We start from the raw sequence: 11,870 nt of genomic DNA, 5'->3' as shown, positions 1-11,870 counted from the left end.
CAAAAAGTGAGAGCAATACTCATCTATGGACATAAAATAATATGCATATTAGAAGACAATATGATTGGCACAGTGTATCCCTCTGTTTACACAAGTCCATTTCTATGCAATACAACCTTCACAAGTTCTCAGGACGTGGGCATAACAGCAAGCCTCTCACACAAAATGCTTCAAGCCCAATGTAAGCAAAGCTCTTTCTCCCCCTCATAAGCCAAACCTCATTGTCCGTAGTTCTCACAGCATTCAGGTCTTTCCACTCTGACCAGAATAGTTCATCAAGCTGTACTTACAACACTTCAAGGCATCTCTTAGGCCAGAGTTTCAAATCCTTCCACATTCCTCCTCAAATCAGTCCAAACAGGCCAAAAGTCACACAGTCAGGTTTTTAGCAGCAACAACCCAACTTTGCTACCAATTTAACTATTGCAGTCAGCTTCAAGTTGCTGTCAGAAAACCTGACCAAGAGCAGCTTGTGGGAGGAAAGGGTTTATTTTGGTTCATGGAGGTAGGGGAAATGATGTCATGAGCAGAGGGTGGACATCACCTCATGGCCAACACAAGGTGGACAACAGCAACAGGAGAGTGTGTCACACACTGTCAAGAGGAAGCTGGCTATAACACCCATTAGCTTGCCTCCAACAACACATCACCTCCAGGAGGATCATATTCCCAAACTGCCAGCAGTTAGGGACCTAGCATTCAGAGCACATAAGTTTATGGGGAACACCTGAATCAAACCACCACAGGTAGTTGATTGATATATTGAGGATGGATTGGAGAGACCCATTTGTTGAGACTGCCAGAGCCCAGACTTCTTCTCTAAAAACTCCAATAAACATAAGTGTTCAAAAAACATTTGCAGGAGTGGGCGGGGAGCGGGGCAGAGGTGGGCCATGCCGCGGGTGGGCTCCTGTCGCCAGGGGAGGAGGACGAGGACGACGATGGGCTGGGCGCGCGCAGAATGGAAGCAGACTCTAATCCCATGGAGCTAAGCAGTGTGTCGGGTTTGAAGACAGCTCAGGGCTCAATGGGTTTGAAGGAACAGACATGAAGGACATGAGGCTGGAAGGCGCAGCAGTCGTGAACGATGTTCTCTTTGCTGTTAACAGCATGTTTGTCAACGACGTAGCCTACATCAACGTGGAAACCAAGGAAAGGAGCAGATACTGCCTGGAGCTCACAGAAGCAAGGCTTAGGTGGTAGCTTACGCTTTCGACCAGGTGGGTGATCACTTGCAGACTCCCTATCACAAAACCGTCTACTCCTTGTTGGACACGCTCAGCGCTGCTTCAGAAACTGGAAGCTTTGGAAAGGGATGGGCAGTCATGACTAACCTTTCCTTGCAGAGGGGCTACTGCTGGTTTAGAATGTTAACATAAAACTTGAAATTCATGCATAGAATCATGGTAGAAAATGCATGTTTGTTTTTCTGTTTACCACTTGCTTCAAATTTGGGCTTTTGACTCAGAACATCATTGACTAGCCCATTGTCTTGGTTTCTGATCCATTAAGGGAATTTTGACACCATCACTATGGCGCCATCATTAAGACATTCAAATTTCTTCATAAAGTTTCTCTGCATTTCAATACCTAATCTGTATTCACTCTCTAATTGCAGGGCTTTGATGCTGCCAGCACTCTCTTTTCCACAGGAAATTATAGATTTGCACAGTAATATAGGACCTAGAATGACTGAACTTCAGCCTGGACTCAGCCTGCTAAATCGGGCTTACTACTAGCTTGGACTGACTTTGTCGTGGGCATTTTGCTACTAGCCTTATTGGAAACAAATTGTTAACTAGTTTCCCCTGCACAAATTTTGAAATTCATTGCTTCACTTAATCTATCTTCAAGGACCATTAAAGATAAAGATGAACTGCTTATATATTAACTAGTATTAAATGAGAGGCAGGGACTCAAACAGTCCTGTGTTCCGTGTTTGTAACAGCCAGCCAACCTAGCAGAGTACAGACCATTAGCAAATGAATGTACGAATTGCTCATTTCCAAGATATCTAAGCACATATATATCTAAGAAGAGGCTCCATTGTCAACGACACACATCCTCGGTGTGGACTATTGAGAAAGGAACAGGATTTTGACCTGTGTTGATTCTTATTCAGAATGTCTGTTTACACAGTGTACAATACACACACACACACACACACACACACATTCAGGAAGTATTTTTGCTTCAGCATTCCCTTTCTGTAATGTAGTGTAGTGCTTTGGTATCCCATGGCACGCCTCCTTCCCCAGCAGATGGGCAGCGTTCCCACTGCTAAGTGTACAGTGTAATATGACTGCATTGTATGGGTTTGAAACCAAAGGATGAATGATACATTCAGAGACTTAATATTTGCAAAAGAGATACTCTGCATTTTATATTTTATTACACTTACTGACATTTATAAACGTAATAAACATGCTGCCACATGTCTCCACATCCATGGCAAACAGAAGGACCGGGTGTCGTTCTTAACTGTCACCCAGAGCAGCTGCTAAAGTGGTGTTAAACTTTTTCTGCAATTGGGTGTACCTTCGTCAATTGTCATTTGCAGATTATTTTTGTTTTAACGTGGGAATTTTTAGGCTCTGGGGATCCTGAGAGATAGGGCTGAGGAGGGTGGGGTCCGACCCTGAGGACCCGGGAAAGTTAAGGGAACAGAGAGCAAAGATCACATGGAACAGAGCGAATTGTAGGTCCATTTGCGTCACTGCTCACCACGGGACGTCACTTCAGTGTTTCGTGTTGTATGAGGCAGGTCATTCTTTACTGTGTTTTCAGATGCTTAACTGTTCAGGCACTGGAGTCTAACTTCAGGTTGAACACATGCTTACTCTCAGGCTAAATGTAAATGATACTTGTAAAGTTTGGATAAAATTCTGTTTATTCCCTTCTGATTTAAGTATGAAGAAAAGCAATTGTATGTCTAAAAATTGAAATTGTTCATTTTGTGATAAATGATTGATTGCAAAAAAAATTTGCAAAATAAGTGAATTAACAGCTAATAAATTTGACAGACTATAGAAAGAGAATAGCAATTTGACCTCAGACCCGAACACAGGGGCTTATTCCATATCACCTAGAGTTAGAAGGAACCTCTAGAACCTTCCAAGGTCTCTACTTCTCAGAGTATGGCTCCGCGTGTTAGGAATGTGGATTCTCAGAGCCCACCCAGGTGAACTCAGTCAGAATGTACACGATGACAAGACTCCCATATCCGTAACCGAGTTTTCAAGCCCAGACTAAAATGATGCTGAGCCTGGCAGAAGTCATCTATGGACTCAGTGGGAAAGTCTAGGACAGAAATGAGAGGGGCTTCAGGGAAAATGATCCCACTGCAGACACTGTCCAAAAGAAAATGGAAGATTGGTTTAGACTAAGAAAATTGTCAACAAAATCTGAAACCAAATACAAGTACTTTCAAATATGAGCTCAAAAAGTAGCAGTGGTCCAATCAAACTTCTTAGAAGCCTAAAATGGTAATAAGTAAATGGTTTCTTAGAAAGTCCACATGAGTTAAAGAGCCTCAGATATAGAGTAAAAATATAAGAGAAGAGCTCAGGGTTTGGCATGACAGAAGGAAAAGAGGAAAGGAGGAAGGAAGATAGGAAGGAAGGAAGGAAGGAAGGAAGGAAGGAAGGAAGGAAGGAAGGAAGGAAGGGAAGGAGGGAGGGAGGAAGGGGGAAATGGATGAAAGAAGAAGAGAGGAGGGTAAGACTCTAAAGTGGTGTTAAAAGCAAGATGAGCATTCCTACTATACCCTCCCCTTAAGACCTCCCTTCTCTTTTTTTCTCTTGTCTACCTCAATGGGTAAGAGTGTCCACAGGTGCATTCTTCATAACAAGATGAGGTGGACAACAGTGTCCAGAGCCCTGTTCTTTGTAACAGCAAGAAACTGGAAACAACTAAAATGCTTGATAACTGGTGATCAATTAAGCAATTGCTGTTATGTCAGTACCATGCAAGAATGGACACCACAGCCATGATGTTAGCAGTGGCCAGGAATTAATTTGAGGATCATCTTTTCTTTCTTTTTCTTTTCTTTTTTTTTTAAGAAAGAGAGAGAGAGAGAATTGGCACAGTAGGGCCTCAGCCCCTGCAATCGAACTCCAGATGCTTGTGCAACCTAGCAGTCATGTGCAACCTTGTGCTTTCCTAACCTTTGTGCATCTGGCTTACATGGGGTCTGGAGAGTCAAACATGTGTCCTCAGGCTTAGCAGGCAAGTTCCTTAACCACTAAGCCATGTCTCCAACCCAACGTCTTTGTTTTTAAAGTTCACAAACAATTGAAACTTAATCAAAAGGTGAAACAAGTGGGCATTACAAAACACAAGGTGAGGGACTGGGGAGATGCCCAGCAGTTAAAGGTGCTTGCTTGAACGTCCGCCTGCTTAGTTCAATTCCTCAGCACCTACAAAAAGTCAGACACAACATGGTATGTGCTGTGCATGCTTCTGTGATCCCAATGCACCTATGGAAATGAAAGACAGAGATCCAGGAGAATCAGAAGCTGTGGGCCTGCTAGAATGGCACATATGAAATGGCAAAAGCAAAACAGCAAGGGATACCCTGCCTCACACAAAATGTGAAGGGAGAAATAAACACCCCAATAGTACCAGACCTCTGCACATGTGTTGCAACACCTGTGTACCCATATATCCACACACATTTTTCATATTCATACGATATTTATCTGTGCATGTGGTGGTGAGACAGAGAAAATGACAAGCACAAGGTTCAGTAGTGGCCCAGGAAGAGTGCCGATGAGGGTGTGGTGGCAGCATGTCTCTTAATGAGACTGCGTTGAACGTACCAGTCACATTAGTAAGTGGGAGCAGTTAATGCAGCTCAGTAGTAGAGTATGTCTTAACAAGCACAAAAACCTTGTGTCCCAGTTTGATCTCACAAAACACACACACACAGACACACGGAGGAGGAAGAAGACAAGAAAAAATAAGGTCCTGTGAATTATACTATATGAGGAGCAAGGATTATGACCAACTGACTTAGCATTGCACAGTGAGCATCCAAGTTCGGAAAAAGAGAAATAATTTTTTTTAAAAAAAAAAACTAAGTCTTTTGAATTAGTTTGCAGAAGTCAAACTTGTTGCAAAGACTATCACCTCATACTACCATATAATTTAATCAAAAAATATGGTGTTAAAAATAAACTATTTAGGGCTGGCAAGATGGCTCAGCAGTTAGTCACTTGCTTGCAAAGCCTGATGATCTTCATTCCAATCCTCAGTACCCACAAAAAGCCACATGCACAAAGTGGTGCATGCATCTGGAGCACGTAAGCAGTGGCAAGATGCCCTGATGCACCTCTCTCTCTTTCTCTCTCCTTCCCTCTTTCCCTCTGTCTCTCTTCCTCTCTCTCTGATTGCAAATGAATAAAAATTTAAAAATAAAAAGAGCAGGGCTGGAGAGCTGGCTTAGCGGTTAAGCGCTTGCCTGTGAAGCCTAAGGACCCCGGTTCGAGGCTCGGTTCCCCAGGTCCCACGTTAGCCAGATGCACAAGTGGGCGCACGCGTCTGGAGTTCGTTTGCAGAGGCTGGAGGCCCTGGCGCGCCCATTCTCTCTCTCTCCCTCTATCTGTCCTTCTCTCTGTCTCTGTCGCTCTCAAATAAATAAATAAAAATTAAAAAATAATAATAATAATAAAATAAAAATAAGAGGTCCTCTTAACTATTCATTTCTATTCCAAGAACAAGAGCAACTGAAACCAGATTTCCAGAATTATATTATCTCTAGTATAAAATAAATTCACTTAGTTTTAGTTTCAATGTCAAATCCTAACTAAAACTTATAATTTATTCTACTTTCTTTCTTTTTTTTTGAGAGGGAGTAAAACAATGGGGGCTCCAGGCCTTCAGCAGCTGCAAATGAACGCCAGATGTGCGCACCCCCTTGTGGCGCATGTGCGACATTGCATGCTTGCATCGCTGTGTCTGGCTATGTGGGACCTGGAAGTTAGAACCTAAGTTCTTAGGCTTCACAGGCAAGTGCTTTAACAGCTATGCCATCTCTCCCAGCCCTCTGTTTTCTGTTTAAAATGGGATCAGTCATTTCTCTCTTCAGTGGCTGTTTTCTAGAACGAGTCATTTTAAAGTAATACAATTCTTCCCTATTAGAAAGAGCTTCTGTTAGACCCAAATCTACCCTCTCATTATTTCTCTATTACTTCTAGTTGCCCCCTTGGGACATTTTTAAAAAATTTTTAGTTAGCATACAGAGTTTTAGTTATCATTATGGAGCTTTTCAAACAATTTCTTTTACTTGATTTCCCCTCCCTCAAATCCCCATCTCCTGTCCCCAACAGCTAAGTAAAGGAACCAGCCTGGAGACTTCGCTTCTTCAATAAAACTTCCTGCATCTGCCGTCCAACCTCCTCCTTCAGAAATCCCACTCTGACTCCAGCAGAAAATTGATGCCTACTCATTATACCTCTACATTTTATTTTAATTATATGTTCTTTCCCAGCCTCCTCAACCACATGGGGGCTACTGCCTTACTGTCTTACATCTCATGATATTAGGCATCTGGGGTACGGAGCACCCTCCCTTCATCTTGTGCCAACCCTGGCTGACCCAGTAAAGAACAGACCCAGAAATCTAAGCCTCGGCATGTTTGCTGTGTGATGAAAAACCAAGCAGGATTGGAGAAGCAGGTGAGGCCAAACTGAAGTTCCTTGAAAACAGATGAGCCCAGAAGCATTTGCAGCCAGAGAAAATGGGAAATACAGACCTTGGCCTCTTCAGCTGTAGCACTTTAATCAAAATCTCCTTGCAGGAGCCCAAGAAGTGGAGGACAGTCACATAGGCCCATTTTGAAGAACATGAGTCACAGGCATTTCATAGAAGAAAATTTCCTGAGCTGTTTCTATGTGGTGACCTTGACTCTGAATAGTGAGCCAACATATCTCAGACACTGACCAATAAATTTGGTTCATCCAGCTAATTAGGCAAAGACAGAACGAAGCTGAAATGTCTACTCCAACAGCCTCTACCCCAGGTTCGAGGAACAGACCTCTGCTCTGACAGAAACATGAGGCGGGACATGGTGGCAATGTGATTCTGTCACCAGAGCAATGTGATTCTGTCAACTGAAAATGCTCATGGAACAAAAAAAAAGAACTGTGGTTAGACATGCACTATACAAAAATAAGGAGAGAGAGAGGATGTGTCTTGGTCCCAGTCACTGCAAATGATCCCCAACATACAGCTCCATTACTTTCTTGGACAAGATACTGAAGCTGAGCTGGAATTTATTGTACATAAAATATTAGAAATGAAATTTTCATGTCTGGAGACACATTTCATGCCCCAAGTACTGATATACTGATACATGTTTTTATAAACATTGAATAGCAAAAAAAAAATAAAATGAGAAAATATAAAGCTTCATTGTAAACACTCATTTTTTTTTTCTTTTCTGCTTTTTTGAAGAAGGTTCTAGGTACGCAGCAAGTTAGTTACTGGCTGCCACGGTAAGGAGGCCAGGATGGCAATCATTGCTCTAGACCCTTGCAGGGAGTGAGTTCTTCCTGTTCAGTCGTCCCCAGAGTCATCTGGGGATGGGACCCCAAGTCAGGACTGGAGGTGGGGGAGACGTCAGAAAAGGAAGCTCAAGTTCTAATGGCCTGTGGAGAGAGGTCAAGGTGGTCCTGAGGTGAGTGTCTCAGAAGGAGGCTGGTCAAAGTGTATCATCCCTAATTCACAGATTTTTTGTTTTTTTGGGGGGAGAGGTTTGAGATAGGGTCTCACTCGAGCCCAGGCTGACCTGGAATTCACTATGTAGTTTCAGGCTGGCCTTGAAATCACGGCAATCCTCCCACCTCTGCCTCCCAAGTGCTGGGATCAAAGACGTGTACCCCAACACCCCACTAATTAAGAGAGTTTAAAACCTGGATAAATTGAACTTACTAGGTGTTTGCATTAACTTTTCCTGGTGAGATGTGAACAGAACCAGATCAAAGCATCAACTTGGATTCCATCCAAGTTCAGCTCAGCCAACCAATGAGCTTCTTGGGACTACTAACAAAAAGAGATTACAGAAGCATGGACAACTCCGGGCCAGCTGGCTAGGCAACAACATCGCCTAAAAGCCCACCCAGACTGCATGAGGACAGCTGAAAGCTGTCTCCCTGGAGCTCCATGGAAAACCCACAGTCAAGCCCCCTGTGGCCTGAGAGTCTCCTCCAAGCCAGCAGTATTTACTGCTTCTATAACCCTGGGGAGAGGCTTAGTGGATTCTGTACGTTCTAGGAGCTTCTTGAGAATTGTAAGTTTAGTTCATTTCCTGCACCTTAATTAAGGAACTCTCTTACCAGATGGAATTTGGACACCAGTAAGAAAATTGCACCTTAGAAAAAAGGGGCAAAAAAAAAAAAGAAGGTTCTAGCCTATTTGGATGAGGCGGGTGCTGGATCAAAATACCCAAGGATGGGGCTGGAGAGATGGCTTAGCATTAAAGTGCTTGCCTACAAGGCCTAGGGATCCAGGTTCAATTCTCCAGGTCCCACATAAGCCAGATGCACAAGGTGGCACATCCATCTGGAGCTCATTTGCAGAGTCTAGAGGCCTTGGTGCTCCCATTCCCTATTTCTCTCTCTCTCTCTCTTTCTCTCTCTCACTCACTCACTCACTCACTCTCTCTCTCATAAATAAAAATAATATTTTTTAAAATACCCAAGGATTCATTTCATTCCTCATGAATCCATTATATCAAAGTCTTCTTTCCACCAAGGAATGAAGGCCATATTTGGGGTAATTTTCACTGTAATGTTCACAAATGTCTCCAGGAGCTTTGAACAGTAAGTAATAACAGGACTGAGGAGAGAAGGGGAGAAAAGATTGCTGTTTCCATGGTGATATTTTTAGACTGACTGACAGGTGCAACAGAACGGCTGCACCGCTGGGTCGCTTTCAGTGGCATCGTCCACAAAAGAGAGTCAGGGTCAGGGTACTCGATGGCATAACAAGGAGGGATGACTGAGTGAAATTAAAGTTATAGTAATTAAAGCGACTTGAGATGAGCAATGAGCATGTTTATTCAACATTAATGAGCAAGAACAGAAAAAAAAATTATACATGTTTCTGAGCTCTGAAGACCCAGAAATAAGAGCCCAGGATCATCATTTCTAATAAAGTGAGAAAGCCCATAACCTATCTGAAATGTAAAGACAAGAGGTGACATAACTTCAGAAGCAATTAATGGGCCTCTATGTGTGAACCTGCCGATGTGAAAATAAGGAAGGTATCCTCTGCCCTTTCTACATTGTTTACCTGACTCGGACCAAATACTGACCTGCACTGGGCTGGGCCACTGGTCTTCCGAAGGTGAGTCCCAGCTTTGTGACACACCTCCATGTAATGAACCAGGGGTGGGAGGGAGGTGCACCTCAACGTCTACTTGGACATGAAAGCTTCACAAAAAGCATAAAGATTACAACCTCCTTATTCTACAGACCTCTTCCACCGACTAATTTATGGGGTAGGACTTTTCTGAGAGGAAAATTCCTTACAGTCTGGTACAAAGAAAATTAGTCATTATAGCACTGTAGCTGTGCTGTGTAAGAATCAATTTAGTCATTTTAAACATGCTTATTTATTTATTCATTTCTTTAAAAGGAGATAGAGAATGGGCAATAGGACCTCCTGGCACTGCAAACAAACTCAACATGCATGTATCGCTTTGTATATCTGGCTTTATGTGGGTAACAGGGAAATTGAACTTGGGCTGGAAGGCTTTGCAACCCAGCACTTTCAACTTCTCAGCCATCTCCACAGACCCAATTTAGTAATTTCTCATGTGGGTTGCACTGAGGGGCAGGGAGAGGGAGGAAGTACCCATACTAGGGAGGTGTAATAAGGAAATTATTCAGGGTCTCCCTCTAAGAATTTATGGTCCAGTGGTGACAATATAAAGGCATGAGGGCAATCTGGGAACAAAACGAAGGTCTAAGAGATTACAGTTGGGAGCAGGCATGGGGGTGCACCCCTGTCATCCCAGCAACAGAGATTCAAGGTTGTTCTCAACAATATAACGAGTTTGGGGCCTGGATGACATATGACACTCAGAAAACAAAGCTAAAGGCTAGGAAGCTGACTCCGCAGCTAAAAGTGGGTGTTTGTTAAGCCTGCCAACCTGGGGTCAATTCCCCAGCAGCCGCGTAAAGCCAGTTGCAAAATAGCACATGCCTCTGTGATCCCAAGTGCCCGTGACCTTGCGACGCAGGGAGGCAGCAAAGCTCGCGGGCGCCAGTCTCGCGGGTCATCTGCAGAGGCAGGAGCCGGTCCTAAGCTAAGGCAGGTAGAGCACAGAAGTCCCGAAGTCGTCCTCCAACCTCCACACACGCCCAAATGCTCACAAATAAATAGATTTTTCTCTGTCAAATAAATTTTAAAAATATATTTTTAAAAAGGGGGGCTTAGTGGTTAAGGGATTTGTCTGCAAAGCCAAAGGACCCAAGTTCAATTCCCCAGGACCCATGTTAGCCAGATGCACAAGGGGGCGCATGTGTCTGGAGTTCATTTGCAGTGGCTGGAGGCCCTGTTGCACCCATTACCCCCCCCCCCCTTTCTCTCTCTCTCTCTCCTTCTTTCTCTGTCAAATAAATATAAAAATTAAAATAATAATAAAATAAAATCTGACATAGTGTTCACGTGACCAGCATGAAGAACACGGTTAATACGATGCGTCTGAGGACACTTTGAGATGAGCTTGAACCTGAGATGGAGATAACCCATCTTCAGCGTCAGCTCTCAGCAAGATTAAACACTGCACGACAATTTACTAGCATTTAGCACTTGGGTTAGAAGTGCTGTACAAAGTGCTGGTTTCTCAGCTTTAACAAGTGTATCACAGAGCTGTGATATTAGAAATTGTTCTGGGATCCAACAACAGCCACAGAATCTAAAGTACATGGGCAAGGCAAACTTCCTTCTGCAGTAAGGTACATTCCCTTTTTATATTTTATTATTTTATTTTTTTAATTTTTTATATTTTTATTAATTAGTTTTGTATTCAGCAAATACAGTCAGTTTGGTACCATTATTAGGCTCATCCATGACCTACCCCTTCCCCTTGGCCCCTCCTTGTTGAGGTATATGGGTCATGCATTGTAGAGTGAGCCCACAGTTATGGGTAGGAGAAATGTCTCTGCGTGTCATGACCCAACGTGTTCCTTTGGAAGGTTTCAAGCGAGCAGAGCAACCACAGGGTGCTGAGCGCGGTTCCATCCTAAAGCAGGCGGCCTGTGCCTCCCCCTGACTGGTCGGAGCTCGCCTGGCCCTCAGTGACTCGCTGAGCTGAGCGTGGGTCTCAAGGCTGTGGACTCAGGAGGACTTTACCATCAGTGACCTTCCAGGATGTGGGTTTCCCTGGCCCGTTAACCCCATGACAGGAGACAGCATGTCTTTCATACTTCTCACATGGGGGGGGTACAACCCTCCCAGGGCTCTGACAGAGCCTCGCCCTAAGTTTCTTTTAGCTATTTTGTCTAGCCAACCTTGGTTCTGATTCTGCTTTCTGAAGATGGGAGCTTTTTATCTATATCCTGGGACTTTAATATCTATAGACCAGGGAGGTACTGAGTTGCTTCACAGCCCATAAATTTCCACTCTGGACAAATGAATCTAAACAACAGGTGTTCAGTGGCACTGGTTTGTTAAGCCTGTAACTCAAATCTTATGAGAGGTACCTATACACATTTGTGTATGTATGTATGTATGTATATGTATATACTGTATATGTATGCATGTATAATATGTATGTAATATGTATATAATGGACCATCTTCTTACTCCTCTTTCTTACATGTAAGATGATGTTAAACTGATGGCAGTGTTTTCCCATTTGG

The 11,870-nt window shown here is 43.4% G+C and overlaps 1 pseudogene; it reads left to right on the top strand.

Annotated features, from left to right (window-relative positions):
* The first annotated feature begins 961 nt into the window (after nucleotides 1-961).
* Nucleotides 962-1,329, top strand: LOC101596390 (annotated as a pseudogene).
* Nucleotides 1,330-11,870: the final 10,541 nt, after the last annotated feature.

Source organism: Jaculus jaculus, chromosome 1 (genome assembly GCF_020740685.1).
Source record: "Jaculus jaculus isolate mJacJac1 chromosome 1, mJacJac1.mat.Y.cur, whole genome shotgun sequence".
NCBI classification, from domain to species: Eukaryota; Metazoa; Chordata; class Mammalia; order Rodentia; family Dipodidae; genus Jaculus; species Jaculus jaculus.
The sequence above is the reverse complement of the archived record's forward strand: the minus strand, read 5'-3'. Positions and strand labels throughout refer to the sequence as shown.